Source organism: Mauremys reevesii, linkage group 9 (assembly GCF_016161935.1).
Source record: "Mauremys reevesii isolate NIE-2019 linkage group 9, ASM1616193v1, whole genome shotgun sequence".
In the NCBI taxonomy this organism is placed as follows: domain Eukaryota; kingdom Metazoa; phylum Chordata; order Testudines; family Geoemydidae; genus Mauremys; species Mauremys reevesii.
Window position 1 is genome coordinate 84,706,027 of NC_052631.1, and position 18,426 is coordinate 84,724,452.

General features: G+C 43.4%; 1 protein-coding gene across 5 annotated transcripts in view; it reads left to right on the forward strand.

Annotated features, from left to right (window-relative positions):
- AMOT (angiomotin) overlaps positions 1-18,426 on the forward strand; it is an 86,418-nt gene that overhangs the window by 19,927 nt on the left and 48,065 nt on the right. Inside the window, exon 2 of one of the 5 annotated variants that reach the window (XM_039488758.1) lies at positions 4,049-4,495. The exons of 1 other annotated variant lie outside the window; for it this stretch is intronic. The gene's annotated coding sequence lies outside the window, so the exon portion shown is untranslated. Of the gene's footprint in view, positions 1-3,419; positions 4,496-15,620; positions 15,640-18,426 lie in introns of those variants that run through there. 3 more of the 5 variants (XM_039488757.1, XM_039488761.1, XM_039488762.1) reach the window with 3 other exon arrangements.

Consider the following 18,426-nt stretch of genomic DNA (forward strand, 5'->3'; position numbering starts at 1 on the left):
TGGGTAAAGCAATTAAAAGGTGAAGGGCCACATCAGGCTGTTCTTCCTCACAATAATAGTCCCACTGAACTGACCTGCATAGGACAAGACAAGGTGGATGAGGTATAGGGCTGCCCACTTTCTAATTGAACAAAATGGAACACGCCTGCCACTCCCCTTGCCCAAGGCCCTGCACCTTCTCTGAGGCACCACCCCCCACTCGCTCCAGCCCCCCTCCATCTGTGGCTCACTCTCCCGCACCATCACTCACTTTCACTGGGCTGGGCAGGGGGTTGGGGTGCAGGAGGGGGTGAGGGCTCCAGCTGGGGGTGTGGACTCTGGGGTGGGGCCTGAAATGAGGGATTCTGGGTGTGGGAGGGGGCTCTGGGCTGGGACAGGGGGTTGGGGTATGAGAGGGAGTGAGGGCTTTGGCTGGGGGGGCAGGCTCTGGGGTGGGGCTGGGGGATGAGGGGCTTGGGGTGCAGGGTGGGGCTGGGGCCAAGGGGTTTGGAGTGTGGGAGTGGGATCAGGGCTGGGGCAGGGGGTTGGGGTGCAGGGTCCGGGAGGGAGTTTGGGTGAGGGAGGGTGATAGGAGGTTGGGCTCCAGGAGGGGGCTCAGGGCTGGGACAGGGGGTTGGGGTGTGGGAGGGAGTGCAGGTCTGGGAGGGAGTTAGGGTACGGGAGGGGGTTCTGACCTGGGGCAGGGGGTTTGGGGTTCAGGCTCAGGCCGGGTGGCACTTACCTAAGGTGGCTCCCGGTTGGTGGTGCAGCGGTGCTAAGGCAGGCTCCCTGCCTACCCTGGAGCTTTAACGGCCCGGTCAACGGTGCTGACCGGAGCTGCTAGGGTCCCGGTCGAAAGCCGGACGCCTGGCAACCCTAATGCGGTAATATCTTTTACTGGACAAATTTTATAATGCAAGCAGCACGGTTTGACCAGTGGCCAATAGAAATTGCTGCTTGCTGAACAGTTCTGGAAATTGGTGTTACTTTAGGGCCTGATCCTGCAAATTAAATGAAGCTACTCAATGGTGCAAATATAAACCTGAAAAATCAGGGAGATGAATTGCCATGGGGGATAGACCTCTTCCCGCTTTTCTTTTTCATCTGATTCTTTCTTGAAGTTGCAAGTTACTGAAAGAGATAGTCACAAAACAAATAAACACTGTCACCCCAGTAATCTCCATCCTGCTTTTGCAGACAATGAAATGACCTCACAGAGAGGTGATGTGGCAAACAAAGGATTAGAGTTTATTGTATGTAAACAAAGGAGGAGGTGAATTGTGAGAAAGGCAAGGAAATAGTTTGTATATAAATATTCTGCTACCCAAAAGGTCCCTTTAAGAGGAGGGGCCAAATTGTTATCTCAGACCCTGTTTGGATTGCGGATTTGCCCTGATTACAGGGAAGGGGTGCAGTGTACCCCTAGCATAGACAGATGAAGCTGCTATTTGCACCAGTGGAGCTTACCCATTTCAAGCTCTAGCACTGGTGCAGAAAGCAGTTTTGCCCCGACTATGCTGGAGGTTTGCACAATTACAACTACACCAATGGTTGTGGCATTGCCAATCCTAAGTGTTGAAAAACCATGAGGCAGGGCCCCCAAAATGATGAGATTGGATTAAAAATAATGAGATTTGGAAATATTACATGTTGGGTTCTTTTTCCTTGTCTTCTGTTTTTGAAAGGCACGGCAAGGGTTGTGTTTTTAAGCTTAACTCTGCAACCAGCAGAGCTAAACTTCCTTCGAATTTCACCTTTCCTTTTTGTTTTTTTTAAGTTAATCACATGATTCTAGGAGCTGAGATTTTAAGAAAAAACAAATCATGAGACTTTGTAAAATCGTGAGAGTTGACAATATTGTGGTTGTATTTGAGATAAATATTCAAGTCTAGAGAAGGCATGGAGCATACCCTCGTCTCAAATCTATCATTCAGGTGCAATTCTGGGAGGGCAGTGGGGGTTTTAGATGCGCAGAACTTGCAGGTTTGGGCTCTGGAAGAATATTTAATAGTTTTATTTTTGAGTAAAACATTTAGTACAGGGGACGACTCCTTTAAAATGTCCTGCTTAAATGCACTTACCTGATTTTCATGTATTTAGTCATCTATTTTTTCCACGCTTTCAGTTATTTTCTGCATGTGGTGTAAATTGGAGTTATCCCATTTAGTCATGCTGAATTGGCTGGTGTTTTAAAAATGTGGGGCCTTATCCTGCAAACACTTACGCATATGACTGATTTCATCCCAGGGACTTGTCCCACTGAATTCATGCTGATTTTCCTTCTGCACTGAAGTAAGGCTAGATTAGGCCTAATGAACCAAGATCATTATATACACACACACACACACATTATTTCATTATTTATTAAATATCAGTGAGTAAGAACTGCACAAATGAACATACGGAAGAACATCCCTTGTTTTTATAACATCACAATTACTTACCTACTTTGCATGGATGTTATGAAGCTTAAAGTAATATTTATAAAAGCACTTTGAGATCATTGGATGAAAAGTGCAATTACTATTTTTATTTATTATTATATAATTTTACATACAATGTCTTTTGTATATGTAAACAAGTATTTATATAATAAAATATGTTATGAATATAGTCATATTTATATATAAATCATTTATATATTCAGATATATGCTTCAAGCTGTTTACAGCTTGATATTTGTAAAAGCATTTTGAGATCATTGGATGAAAAATGCTTTATAATCATTGTGTTTTTCATCCAGTGGTCTCAAAGTGCTTTTACAAGTATCAAGTTGTCAAACTATTTTACAGCTTAAAATAGATATCTTAGTATCTAAGTAGGATTGTGTATATAGACTCATATTTCTATGGAAATCGTAGCACCAGAGTGTGCATGAGCGGTGCACAATGATAGCTCACAGTGCTTTTCACCTTCAAAGCCCTTTACCAATATGAACCAATTAGCCACTACACTGTAAAGTTTGTGCACACATTTAACTTGATTTTCTTCAGGAGAATTGCACACGGTGATTCAGGTGACCAAGGTAAAACAAGCTATCCGATCTCTGGTGCTTCTGCTTCCAACTTGTTGAAAGGTATTTTAAGGAATTCAGGAGAGACGGTTCGCTCTATTTTTTCCCCTTCCTCCTCAAGATTAAAACAGGCTTTTAGCTTCTTCTGGGGGCTGTAGTTCTTCCCTAGATGTCATTTTCCTTACCGTATTTCCTGCAGGGGCACTAAGTCCTGGTTACGCCTCTCCTGAGGCTAGAGGTTCAGAGTTAAGGCTCCCTGCTGCTCCAGCAAGAATACAATAGAAGCTTGTCTTGGGTTTCTGGGTTTTTTGTTTTTTTTTTTAAACCTGTGTGGCATGACTGACAAGCCAGTCAGCCAACAGAAAACGGCACCGAAGCTGGAGCTGTCCAATAGACCTAAAAAGAGTGGCTGGGAAGGCTTTCTTCTCTCCTGCCTCCGCCTGCTGTTCTACAACACGCTGAAAATGCTCTTTCCAGTCTGGACTCTGTTCAGCTAAACTTTCGGAGGGGTTTTCCTTTGGGGTGGCTTGATGCTGCGGCTCCAGCAGCAGGGCTGCAGTGTGGCTTAGGAAGGCTCCTGCCAGGGGGAGGTGGAGGAGGTGTGCTTCCTGCATTCTTCTCACAACCTACTCACACAGTCCCAGCGGGGAGCCAAGCTGGGGGGAGAGACAGAGTCAGTCGGAAGAAGGAAAAGGGAAGAGAGAAGCTGCTTTGCTGGGGCTTGATCTCGTTTTGCAGGATATTCTCCTGCATGAATGGGAGATCCGCCCCTGAGGTCTGGGGAGCGCACGACCCTGATTTTGCACAAGGCAAGTTTTTTAAAAAGAAATACTTCGTGTGGGAGAGCAAGCCACTGAGATCAGTAACTTTCCTCCGAGGCCGGAATGCAGTGGTTGGATGGCCGCTTTTCCCTCTCTGGGCAGAGGGGGGCTGGAGTTTCCTGTGCAGTTCTGGGATTGACAAGCAGAATTTGTACTTAGCAAATTGCACTGGGACGGAGGAAACTTTTAAAGTTCCTTTTTGCCATTTTGATATAAGCCACGTTCTTTCTTCCAGGAAAACCAGGCACGTCTGATCTGACTGCAGTTGGATTTTTTTTATACCTCGATCTCGATTGCTTGTATTAAAAAAAGTCGAGCCATAAATTCGGCCCACAGAATCCCCCGCAAATCAAACTATTAGTTTTACAATTTAAAAAAGTCTACCCCCCTCCCGCCTGTTTTCTCGACACTGAGAATGAAGGAAGGATTTGCAGTGAAAGCTCACTGAAGTGCAACTTCTCTGCCTCTGCCTGTGAAGCCAGCCTGTTGCGTCGTGTTACTGCAGCCACCGGCCCTCCTGAATCCAGTGTTTTGCCCTTTACTCCCTGGGGTAAAAGGAGCACAAAGAGAAAATACTGTTGGCAGCAAGGCGTCCTTTGTGGAGCTGACCCAAAAAGCTACAAGAGTCCAGTCCGTTTGGGAAAAAAAGAAGAAAATCCTTTTGTCTCCAGCTCAAAAGTAGGTAAGCGAAGTGTTTAGGCACAGTGGAGCCCACATTATGTGTGATAGCATAAACCTCGGAATTAGATTTGCTCTCCTCTCTTCTGGATAGTTCCTTCGCCCATCACTGTGGTATCAGAACCTGGGGTCATTTTTTGAACCTTCACCTCCTGCTGATATTTAAGCTTAGCCTTGCAAAACTGTCATTAAAAGTGCACCAGTGACATTTTGCTTGCCCTGGGTGCCTGGGCAAGTAGAATTTTGCTAGGCTGGCTTGAGTGAGTTTGCACACTGCTCTGGTTAATGGCAGTGGTGTTTCTCGTTTTCTTCCGCTTCTTTGGAAAAAAGTTAAAATCTCAATCTACATTTCAAGATTTTCTGCTTTTCCTATTTTACATAGAAATATCAAGGGCTCAGTGTGAGTGTGTGTGTGTGTGTAATCTTGGCTTCCATACTTTATCAAGATTTCTTGCTGCATTGAAGCTGCAGTTATCTATGAAGTGTTTAATTAATGTGTTTTACTCTCTGTTGTGCTGATCAAATATAAAAATGTCTGTCACCAAAGCACAGAGTGCGTGTGCAATGTATTATTTAGTGAGCGTGGTGGGTGAACCTGGCGCTGTACTGAACCTATAGGTAGTTGGCAGCCGTGCCTCTCAGAGGTTTCATTCTAGTAAGATGAACAATTCTGTATGGGCATGCGCAGAGAATGACCGGATGAGGGCCCAGTCTCATAGCAGGGCAACATACTTTTTTGGGGCATGTTGTTTTCTTTAGTGGGTTAGTGTTAATCCACAGTGCACGTCTGTGAGAACTGTTTTACATGCTTCTAATTTTTCTTCTCTCTCCCCGCTACACCCACCTTCACTTCCTCCAAAACTTTGTGTCATGGCCACAGAAGGCTCTGAGATTCCACCCGCACTATACCAGGACTGCTCTTATCCATGGAGGGTTCTTGTTCCATGTTGAAATGTCTCCATAGGACAGTTCTGACTGCTTCTGTGGCATTCCCTGTCTCAGTGCCAGGTTCTTCCCCACTGTGTGGATTTTCCCTGAGGATAATGCAGGAAATTCCAAGTTTTGACTTGCAACATTTCTTTCACAATGTCCCCTTCTTTCTGGAGGGGTGGGGCGTGGATTGGGAGTGAAAAGACCTCCTATTCCACTACCATGGAATGGGCAATTGTCAGTGTCCTCTAAATTGGTGGATCTCAGAGGCCTTGTGTCTCTGCTTAGTTACCCTATTGTCCCTTCACCTTAGCAGACCCGGCTTTTCAAGGAAGCAGCATCGATGCCTGACTGGAAATTCAGTTGCAGATCTGTGGCGTGCAGAGGGGAGCACACTGCAGACCGTGACTGTTGCTTTGCTCCACTTCTGCCACCACCTATTTTGGTGACCAAGGCTCCCTACCCCCAGAGCCCGGAGTCAGGTCCCAGGAAGCATGTTATAGAGCTGGTGCTGCTTTCATTTCCCAAGTGGGAAGTGACCTGGTTGGCTCTTTCTGCTCATGGAAATGGAGTAAAGACTATTGCTCTTTGCCAGCCTGGCTGGCAGTCTAGTGACTGTGAATTGAATCTGTGGTCCACATGTAGTGTAGAACATGAGATCTGAGCCAGCAGACCATCCTCTTACTTTCAATTTGAATGTATAAAATCTCACTAGTGTATAGTGTACTTAAAAGGGCCGCGGATTTGGAAGTACTTAAGGTCAGACAATCACATTCCATAGGTTACTAGACTGGAGTGCCTGAAGAGGCTATAGCATGAATGTTGGATCCATATGGAAATAGTTGGTAAGTACTTTTATCTCTGCCCCGCCACCTTCCAAAAATATTATATAGTGAAAGTGCCTTTGGAGAATTGTCTTTTTACAGCTTCTCTATGCTGAAGTGGGTTATATGGCAACACTTCTGTGGTACATTGAGTTCCCATGATGGTGTATATGCCATCCATGTTAATAGTCAAGGGCACTAATGTTTTAAATTGCAAATGGCTTATGATGCACAGGCACTTAATGTTGGCTTTAACAATTTATGCACTCATTGCCACCTGGTAGGGATCTTTCCAGAATAAAGAAGATTTATGATTGTAAATAAAGACTTGAATTATGTACTTTCAGATGTACCCTGACTAACGCAAGCCATTCACCTTGTAAAAGAATATTAAGACTGAGTGGGAGTACAGAGAATTAAATGTTTTTCCTCTTCCCCATTCCCCACATTCCATATAAACTGACTGACCGTTTTCATTTCATATTTAATAGTAGGGCTGCAGTGTTTCATTGCCAAGCATTCCTTACAATGCTAGTGAAATTGATGATTTTTGGATTGCAAATTTTCACATCCCATTTTTTCCCTCTGCTAAGCAGCTCTAGAAATAATGAGTTTCTCAATGGGGATGTTTTAATGGGTCCCTATGCTCTGTATTTGTACAGTGCCTAGCACAAAATAAATAATAAAGTAGAACTTTCACATTTCACAACTTTCACAAAATAATAATAAATATGTAAAACTTCTACTCCTCAATGAGACTTCCATTTTTTTTAACATTGGGAAATATTTGACATTGATTCAGGGCACTGATATCTTTAAAAAAATAGCAATGCTGCTTTACTCCCGATAATTGACAGAAGTTGACAGTCCAATGGGAAATTACCTTTTGTCCGCTAATGTAAAAATATTGTTCAGCTGTGAGTGTACCTACCTGTTGATACCTTTTTAGGGCACACTGCTGGCTCTCAATTCTTCATTCAGTTATGTTGATGGCTTTTAAAGGGGCCATTGATTTTACCCCAGTGAAAGTACAGGTGTTCCTCAATGTTAAGATTTTGCATTAGAATTCGGTCTAAATCAAAAAACCTGAGTCTGAACACCCGTGAACGCAGGGATTTTGGATCTGGAGCAGAATGCTGTTTGTCTTTGGGCGAGGCTTTAATTTATAAAGGAAAAGCACATCCTTGTTCTTGGCATAAGGTTCTAGGCTTGTTAGACGTTCCGTCTCTTGGATTATGTTCCCTCTTTAAATAATAATTTAAAAATAAGCACCCTCGCCCCTCCAGAACTTTAACGGTACATCCTGTTTTCATGGACTTTTGGTGCTAAGGGTAGATATTCATTGAGTGGGGAAGTCTCTTGGAAGATTTTCTAAGAGTAATAGTCTTACAGAATTTTTCTCTTATTGTGGATGGGAGTGGAATGTTCTCTGTTGCTAGTGTTTGCTACTAGGTATGCTCCTTCCATGGAGACGAAGTGTTTGTAATATTGTAAGAACAGCCATGCTTAGTGACTGGCAATAAGGTAGAAGAAGGCTCTTTCTCTCCTTATAGCCAGTTGGAATATAATGAGGATCTGACTCTCTTGGCTGTTCAGATAAGTGTTCCAAAGTGCCCATTGCTGTAGGTATGAAGTGCCAGTAAGCAGTAGAGGATTTGCCAAAACAATTCAATCCATTGTGCAGGGGTGCTGGAACAATTTGTATAGTAGGGATGCTGAGAGCCATTGAACCAAACTGTAAACCCTGTATATAATGGAAACCTCTTCAAGACATGGGGTGCGGCAGCACCCCTAGTTCCAGCATCTGTGCCATTTTGTTATAAATCTGGGCCACGATGCTTCTGCAAGTTGGCAAGTTTTGTGTTACCAAGAATTTTTCGTGTGTCTTATTTGGTCCAATTTGTGGTTATTTTCTCAGGTGGACTTTTATCTGTCTCTCTTACTTGCTTTCCCCTCTTTAGGGAATTATCACTTTTGGGGTTGAGCTTCTCCACAAGGTGCTGAATTCCCCTCCCCCCCAATATTCATCTAATCAGCTGAACACTGTCTTTAGATCAGTGATGCTCAGATTGAGGCTCGGGAGCCACAAGTGGCTCTTTAATGTGTCTCCTGGGGCTCATGGCAGCACATGGTATTAAAACACTGTGATTTAATTATTAACCAGTCAAGATGCTTTTACTCTGTTATTGACCAATTATAGTTGATAAAATAATAATACTGATCAGTCATTTTGCTGTGAGAATAATATATATAGTAAATGAAACAATGAATTCACACGGCTCTGGCTCTTTTGGGTAATGTTGATTGCTAATTTGGCTCCTGAACTGCTGAGGTCTGAGTATCACTGCTTTAGATGAGCCGTTCTCAAACTTCATTGCACCGCAACCCACTTCTGACCAGAAAAATTACTACATGACCCCAGGAGGGGGGACAGATGCCTGAGCCCGCCCGAGCCCCGCTGCCCTGGGGGGTGGGGCAAAGCCCAAGACCCACTGCTCTGGGTAAAGGGGCCAAAGCTGAAGCCCGAGGCCTTCAGCCCCAGGCAGAGGGGCTGTAACCTGAGCCCAGCCACCCAGGGCTGAAGCCCTCGGGCTTCAGCTTTCGGCCCCGGGCGGTGGGACTTGGGCTTCAGCCCTGGGCCTCAGCAAGTCTAAGCCAGCCCTGGCGATCCCATTAAAATGGGATCACGACCCACAGTTTGAGAACTGCTTCTTTAGATCATTGTCTTATATGAGAGAGGAGGCAAATGGCTTTCTTAGGAATCCAGATTGGCGGCATGATTCACTAATTTGTTAAATTCCTATTCAGAGAAAAAGAGAGCGCATCCCAAAGCTGCTATGGAATGCAGTGCCTGCCAGCCAGCCACATAGAGTGAATCTGTTGCAGGCCCAGTGCCATGGAGATAGTTTCAGTTCTTGTAAAAATATTTGGTTCATGCTTCAAGTATCTCTAGACTGGATTTACCACTTAGATTGACAATTTGACTGTATGAAAATGTTGCAGTTAAGTGTATTAGAAGACACCATAAAACCATAATATTTCTGTAATTTGCATATAACTCAGCCTTGCAAAACTGTCATGAAACTTTAACAGCTCAAGCAAAGATTTCCCAATCCCCACCATGGGATGACAGGAAACAATAAAGCAAAAGAATCATAAGACCAATTACTGCAGTATAATATTTACTTTTCTTGTCTGTTAAACCCCTCCAAGCAAGAGGAGTTTTGCAAAGCTGTTGTAATTTTTCTTTACTAGACACCCAGATGTATTTTCTAAATAATAACTTATTAAATCTGATCTGTATAAATGTGTTGTGTATGTTGATGGCCATTAAAGTGCGAACCAAACAGTTGACTTAAGTGAGAGATCAGAGAATGAGGAATGAATGAGTGGCTCTGATCTGGTAGAGTTGATGAGTGATATATTTTAAAAATAAAAAAATAAACAAACAACCCTTGCCCTGAGCAGTGGAGAACTATAGACTGCCTTGAAGTTTGTTTCTAAAATCATGTATTAAATGTGGTGTTTGCTGCAGTGATTTTAAGCAAGCCAGGCCTGCGTGCTGGAGTCTTGCACAGTGATGTAGCGCAGGAAGTCAATGCTAGTTAGCCACCCGTAATAAAATCTAAGGTGTCATGTTGTGGTGAGCAAGTCATGTATTGCCAGTTTGGTGATGAAAACACAAGTGCCCTCTCCCTGTTTATAACAGCCAGATCTTCACGTGTTTTCCTTAATGGCCCAAAGAGTTCTGCATTCGCTGTCCTGCAGAGGATGCTCAGAAATAAGCACCGCCATTCAGATCTCGGTAGCCTTTTTTTTTTTAAACTTCTAGTTCCCAGGATGACTCTTGTCTAATTTATCTCTGAATAGCAAGCTTCTGGTTAAAAAACAAAAGAAGCTCTTTAATACTGTCTGAGATTCTGAATCATTAGTGACATATGCATATAAGCTTAAATCACAATTATATTTTAGAACAAAATGTGTGAAAATCGTGGGGAGCTTGGAATATTTTTTGGTTGTTTTCCCTGCAACCATTGTTAATGCATATAATACACCAGTAATGGTTAGAACATAAAACTAGGACGTTGCTTATACTAGATAAGTACACTGATTTAACTAAGTTGATTTAAAAATCTATCTAGTCAAACTGGTGCAAGCCCTTAATATGAAGACACTTAAATCAGTTTACCTCTTGCTTTAAGTTGTGTTGGTAAATTATGGACCTTAAGCAAATGGATATAAACCAGGTGTAATATGATTTAATAGTCACTTCATCAGTATTTGCACTGTTTATACCAAACTGATTTTAATAACCAATTCTAATTAAACTGGTACAAGTTTTGTGTGTAAACAAGGTCTCTGATTTCCTGTATCCTTGAGCAAAGTCACCTAGGCCAGATCTAAGTTTAAAAGGTTTGTTGGTATGACTATACTGGCTAAACTTCCTAGTGTAGATGCAGCCTAAACCAACAAACAAATCCTTTTGCCAACATAGCTTATACTAGTTCCTTGAGCAAAATAAGTATACAAGCAAAAGCAAGTTTTTGCTGGTATAACTGCATCCTCTCTAGGGCTTTTGCCAGCATAGCTATATATTGTCTAAAAAAAAAAAAAGTCACTCCCCTAACTGGCACAGCTATGCTGGCAAAATATTTAAGTGTAGATCAGCCCTAACCAGGGCCGGCTCCAGACCCCAGCGCGCCAAGCGCGCGCTTGGGGCGCCATTTTGCTGGGAGGGCGGCAGGCGGCTCCGGCGGACCTTCCACAGTTATGCCTGCGGGAGGTCCACCGGAGCCACGGAACCAGCGGACCTCCCGCAGGCACGACTGCGGAGGGTCTGCTGCTCCTGCGGCTCCAGTGGACCTCCCGCAGGCATGACTGCGGAGGGTTCGCTGGTCCCGCGGCTCGGGTGGACCTCTCGCAGGCGTGCCTGCGGATGCTCCACCGGAGCCGCGGGACCAGCGCACCCTCCGCAGGCACATCTGCAAGAGGTCCCCCGGAACCGCGGGACCGGCGACCAGCAGCGCGCCCCCTGCTGCATGCTGACGTGCTTGGGGCGGCCAAATTCCTAGAGCCGCCCCTGGCCCTAACCACTCAATACTGCAGTTTACCCATCTGTAAAATAGGTTCAATAATATTCCCTTTCCCAGGGGTTTTGAGACTTAATATTCATAAAGTACTTAAAAATGCAAATCACACGTCATTATGATGAAAGAATAATGCATATCAGTTTTAAACGGCTCTGACTTTTTAAACATTAATTACACAGGATCTTGAGCCAGCTTTCATTTAAAAAAAAAACGCTTTTCAGTTCATCTCATACCACTGGTACCACATAACAGGCCTGTCTGTGACATAGGGTTGCCTCAGTACTACCACAACCAAGCCTGGGCATAGTCCCTCAGGAGGAGGATTGGGTCATAGTTGCTCAGAAGGAGGTATTTATAGTCTGTGAGGCTCATGAATAATTAAAAAGTTGTCTATACTTAGCCAGTGGATAGAAAAATATGTATTGACTTGGCTTCTTTCTACAAATAAAAACCTGAAAAAATGAAGGGCCAGATTCTGATACCCACACTCTGCCCGTAGCCATTTCACTTCAGTGTGACTGTTTGCGGAATAAAGTGCCTCTCCACCTGAAAAGGGCTTTTAGAATCTGACCCTAAACAAGGTTAGAGCTGAGATATATGGGCAAAATCCAGGGAATTAATTCTATGCTAACATCAGGCCACGGTAAAGATTTTTGGTTTTTTTCCCCCTTATCCACTGCCAGTTTTTATTAATATTAGAGATCTGCACTAAGTGAGTTTTTTTGGTATGTCATAACTGACATCAGCAAAAACTACCTAAGAATAACATGTAACATAAATCTCTGGCTAGGTAATGCATTTCCATGGTCACTATGTCTTATGCTGTAGGAATTAATTCTGCTTTTTAAAATGTAGAAGTTGAGTCTGACCTTTTTATCTAATGCACAGCTTAACATTTTGATCCTATTTATAGGGACAAATGAACCACCCTAAACATTTTGCTCAGTCTCGATAATGCAGATGAAACTGATTTACGTGTTTGAAGATTTTATTTTAACCTCACATGGTTTTCATTATCTGAGAATGCAAAAGAGAGGCCTGGACTAAATCAGCAAAGGAATGGAGAAACCACACAATGAAATGAAAATGCGGCTGACGCATACTTGGGATATTTGTGGGATGGGGCTGCTGACAACAGAAGCCCAGCGCTGCCTGAGTACTAGCAGCAGTAAGGAGTCAAGTGTCTGTAAAAACAAAACTAAATGTTGAATTCAAAAGGCTGTTTGGGTTTGACAATTCACAAAGCTGCTCTAAAAAACTGAAGAATTGTTGAAGTCAGTGAAGTTCAGCAAGAATGAATTTGGCCTAATATATATTGATAAAATTCACCAATGACCTTAATGTGGCATAAGGCCTGGTCTGTATTAGAAAACTCGCACATTCTAGTATAACTAAGTCTATTCAAAATTGATCTAGTTATATCATGCAAACATCTATGGTCAAATCCCGGCCCTATGCAAGTCAACAGTAAAATTCCCATTGACTTCAGTGGAGTCAGGATTTCACCCTAAATGTTCAGGAATTACTATGTTTCTTGCTAAACGATAGTCTCCTCTGAAGTCCATTGCAGCAGCTGTGTAAGAGCACACACCAACTCTGTATAATAGTTTAGGACAAGACGTGAAGAATATCACATCCACTGGAAACAGCTGGATAAATTTTAAGTCAGTAGATCTTGCAATTTGACCAAGATATCAGGAATAATGCGCCTTACCCATTTAATCAACACTGTTGAGTTTGGGTTTCCAGTACAGTACTGCTGGAGAACCTTTAAATCCCTTAACACCTCTTTTTACTGAAATATTTAAAAACAAGCCCAGGAAACATTTCCATTTATACTGGATTTTGTAAAGCATTTCCTGCGTCCTTTTTGCAATAAAAAACCTAAATTATATTGGGCTAAAATTACTTGATAGGGTGCTCATGCAGAAACGGATACTTTCATTATGATGGAAGAACAGGAGTTGGAAGTATGGGCGAGGTCTTTTCCCCTCTCCTTCAGGCTCCTGAGGATTCTTTTACCCTTACTGATGATATGACTCAACTTTTATTAGGTCAGTGCAAGTAAGGTTTTCATTCAGTGCTTTCAGTTCAGGCTTGCCAAGGTTTCCTTTATTTCCCTCTGATCTGCTTCCAATATGGTGAGCAGGTTGGGAGGGTATTTAGCCGCTGTATGATCCTTGCCAAGATGGTACCTGAGAGTAGTATCAGTTACTAGAACTATGATCGGTCTACCTAGGTTCCTGAGCCCCTCACTGCAGTAGAGTGCCTGATGATCTAATGCTAAAAGCATGTGTGCAATTTGCATGATTCCAAGTGGCGCTACTTAGTTTTAGCGAAAAGGAGGAAGTTTTCCTCTTTCATGTGATGACTCTCTCTCTTTGGTATGAAGATGTGTAATGCTGGCACTGAGACATGCACCTGCTGGGTGCCACACCAGCAAGATCACCTGAGACACAGTCAGCAAACACAAGTAACTGTGAAAGGGATAATTGAATCTAAGCTAGGGAAGCACATATGAGGCAACAAATTGGCTTTGATGGCGTTTACCTGTGGGCTCTGTACTTTGAAATTTAATTGGGAACAGATGCAGATGGTAAAATATTATCAGAACTCTGGGGACTTGTGCGTGCATGCCCCTGGGGTTTTGGGTGTTGGAGCCAAAGGGCATGCACACCTCCAAAACCTTTATTCTCAAGGGCGATCCTTCCATATAATCTCCTCTCTCCTCCTTGGGAAGGGTTGGAGTGCAATTAAGAATGCTTAGTTATAAATGGCATCAGGAGTGCTGGAACCTTGGTAGAAGTGAGAGGAGCGGGGCTTGAGGCCCTGCCCTGTGGCCCCGCCTTCTCCGTGGTCCCATTTCCTGCTCCTCCTCTTCCCCCGGAGGCCCTGCTCCCTGGCCAGGCTGAAAAAAGCTGGAGCCAGGTGGTGGTAAACTTGGGGACCCTCCAGTTGTCCTGGGCCGGGGCCCCGAGAGCAGCCCCCAGCCCTTGTCCCTGCTACCTGGACCCGGAGTGTGCCGCCCAGGACAGGTGGAAGGTCCAGGGCTCCCCGCAGCGTCCCGGGCTTTCTGGCCTGGCCAGTGGGTGGGGCCTTGGGGCTAAGAGGAGCAGGAGTGGGGCCACTGGGAGGGGCCTGCACCAGGAGGAGGCTGGCACTGTGGGCAGGGACAGCGCTTTGCGGTAGGGGACCTGATCAGCTCCTCCAGCACTAAACGCAGCAGCCCCTGACTGCACCGCTCTGTGCCTGCCCAAGGCTTGCAGTTTGGGGCGGGCAACGTGGCTCCCTACCCCCAAACGATGCCCATGTTAAAAAGTGGGGGGCCGTGGCCCCCCCCGTTCTGGCACCCTGACCTGCATCAGTCATTAAATGACTCTGTGTCCTCACCCTCATGAACCCATACTTTCCAGCCACTTCAAAGGGTGTGTTTGTGTGTGTACGCATGCGCAGCAGCTGCATTTCCAAGTGGCCTGAAGATTGTGAGGGCTACTCATGTGATTAAGCGATTGCAGGATTGGGGCCATATCTAGGCTGTATGGTAGGGGGAAGCTTGCTTTCTTCGCTACAGATCACTCAGAATGTGAGCTAGTCTCTGTGCTTTTACCCAGTCCTGTCTAAGGTATCTATTGTGCTTCATGGTCTCCCCTTTATCTAAGCACTTCTAGAGATACCTTTTAATTTCTGACATGGTCCAAGACCGTCACCTTCACACTAAGCATCTCCTCACCATTCTCCTGGAGCCCGACAAGGGCAAACAAAGACCTCTGATGCCGCAGAACTTTTCAGCTGCCTATTAAAGTGTGTTTGACAGAAAGCCAAATTGTATCTGCTCCTGCCAGCCTGGGGGAGGGTCTGGATCATATCTACATTTCTAAAGAAATAGACCATAGCACCAGCCAGCAAAGCCATTAAGCTACTTGGGAATGCTGTTATTCTCCACTTCGAAGTGGCTGGAAGTATGGAGCTTGTGAGTCCATAAAGCCATAGGATTATATTTTATTTGTATGGATGGTACAGGATTGAGTATTAAAGCTGAACGTGCTTAACTGTACTTCAGCCCTTCTGAGGAGGAGGAGGTGAACCTGTTCTTATCCCACCTGATGTGTTAGCTAATTAGCTTCTTGGCTAAGCAGTATTTCAGGGCAAGTATGTACAGGCTGCATTCACCGGGAATCGTACATTCCACTTACTTTCACAAGCAGAAAAGAGATGCGTCCTTTCACCTGTGTTCTTCTTCCTGCTGCAGTCACTCCATGCAGGGTAATAAGTAGCTATATCATCATAGTCACTCATCAAGAGTGGTGAGTATTTCATTTGTTAGTTTATTTTCATAATGCAGGCAAATGTGTGTGATGCACAGAAATGTACTGCTATGTTTCCTGATAGCCAACCCATTTGATTATTTTAAATTCTTCTCTAAATCCGAGTGAAATGAGTGACTGACAAGGGACTCCTATGGTATAATTGTTTGGTCTTTGAGGTGGGGGAGCTTTGTTTTTGTGTGTCTGCAAAGTGCCAGGCACACATGGGCTTTGTCTTCATTGAGAATTTTTAATATTTTCCTCCCACTGTTGCTTTATCATGAATGTGTGTCTGAGCATGGTTAGATGTCACCATGGTGTTTAAATTCCTACACTAGGGCTTTCACTGGTGCTGGACTGTGGTGAGAGAACTGCTAAAAATTGTCAGCATAGATGCAGCCCATGAAGTTCACCTCTGATTGGCCCCTTGCCGCAGAATTGTACTCTAGAATTGAATCTTTCTTTGTAAAAAGGGTTTCTAGCCTTTATGGTTGGGAAGAAAACGACTTTGCAGGCTGTCTGAAACAGTAGAGCTGAGTGGCCCCATTCATCTTAATGGTTAAGCCTGAAACCTAAAGTTGACCATTTAAGTGGCAGCGTGAACTAGTTCACTGCCAATCATTTTGGCATAGGTACCATATAATGTGATTATGCCCAGCCTCCCATGCCTTTCCAGGTGCCAAAACCTCCAACCTCCCCATGACAACTGGCAATGCACTTCTATGTTTTCAATGGAGAAATCTTTGGCACATTGAAAACTGAAAATATTGGGAGAGCATAAATAGAACTTAGTATCCAAATAAATAACACATAAGCTGCAGTACTGATTGTATGGATCATTTTCATGTTTAATTACATAAAAACCTCCATTTAAATGAATCTGCCATAGAATTTCCAGCATTCTGCACAAGAGCGCTGCAGAATACAAGGATCTTGCCACAGAAACAAGTTGCACAAGGCCGTCTTTGTGAGTGATAATTAAATAAGGCGTAGCTAACAAAGTTGAGTTAGCAATAACATAGCTAACAACTGGAGTTTCAAGAAAGCAGGATCCATTGGCTAGAGCATTCCCATTGTATAACTGGATTCGCCTCTTGTCCCAGTTTTCCAGGGATGGTTCCTAATTTGGGCCGAAAGTACAGGTGGATTATTTAGTGTTCCTTAATCACAGCTGGTAGTTTTTTTTGCAGTGGGATGTGGTCTTGTTTCTTCTATTGGATCAATGCAAGAAGTTAGTGCTGTGTTGATGTAAAAGAGTGTGTGAAATAACTGCGGTGATACTTAGCGCTTCTTTACTGTTTCAGGAATATTAGAGGGTGTTAGACACACACACAGATTGAATTGCTCTGTTGAGATATCTTTTAAACTGAGAAGCAGGATTTATGGAATTCTCCCTCAAATGACTTTGCATTTTAACAGGAAGATACAATCCTCATTTGCCCACTTGACACCAAAGAAGTTAGTTGGGTGGAAAGACAATATCATATTACATGATTAAAGCGTTTTTGTGCTTTCATAAAAAAGGTTGTTTTGGGCAACTTTGTAAAAAGTGAGTAACCGATGATATTGATATGAGTGGTACTAAGGATCCTTGAACTTAAGTTGTGCAATATTGGGAAAAGAGGCTGGAAATTACTCTAGTTATCTGCTATCTTAAAGCCTGGGTTTAAAAGATCTCTTGCTGCATATTTTTGGCAGCTGTTTTCAATATATCCCTCTCAAGTTAAGTCACTTGTTAAGAATTTGACATTAGGTGTTAGTTCTTAGCCACCATCTTGCATATAGCGCACCACACAACACAGGCTTGTTCCATAGTTAGATATTGTTCATGTGTATTGAAATTGCTGATGACACCCTAAGTAGTTAACTTGCAGACCTGAGATCATTTCTTTGGGTGTGGATGTGTGCCGTAATAAGACTGAGACAGAAGCATTCATGTCTGCATTCCTTCACTGCATCTGTTGACTTTATTTTTTGCAACATTCCAGGAAATCATGTTAAATTATACACCTCAGTGACTAATTTTGGGTTCTTTTGCTTGCTTTATTTGTTTTGTTATAACTGTCTGTTCTTAAAATGCGTAAGTGCTGTATATATTAGTATGTTCCACTTCCTTTGCATGATTCACTCCCTCTTCAGAGAACCTAGTTTAGTAGTAGATTTAACATCTCTGTTTGAGAGAGTCAAGAACACACCTAGGAATTTGTTTATAGATAGGGGGATTTTTATATAGATGTAGAAGTTTGATCTGATTTTTGTCTCCCTCTAGTTTCAAAGATATTAAAATATTATTTTAAATTGCTGTAGTGCTTTTCATCCTAAAGGGCAAAGGAGGATGCTAAAGAACAGGATTTGGGAGGTAGATCTGGGCTCTGCAATATACTTCTGCAAGACCTGTGGCAACTGTTCCTCATTTTTGCCGTCTAAATATTGGGATAATTCATACTTACCTCACAGGGATGTTATGATGCCTAATTTATTGATGTTTGTAAAGTGCTTTGAGATCTTCTGATGGAAGGTACTATATTTATTAGTGATGTGTATATACATGGTATCATTGAAAGGCAGCCGTCAGGCATCTTCAGCAGTGCAGCTTTCATTGCTACCAAAAAGGAAACCAATGGATTTAAAGAATTAGGGAGTTTTTATCACTGTTTCTCTTGGAGGCACAAATAAGACAGAGCATGATTTGGCAACAGTTGTTCTCAAGGCAGAAAACTGTAATGACTAAGAAGTGCCTGGAGTTGGACGTTGGGCAGTAGGATTTGTTCATCTCATAGGAACTGA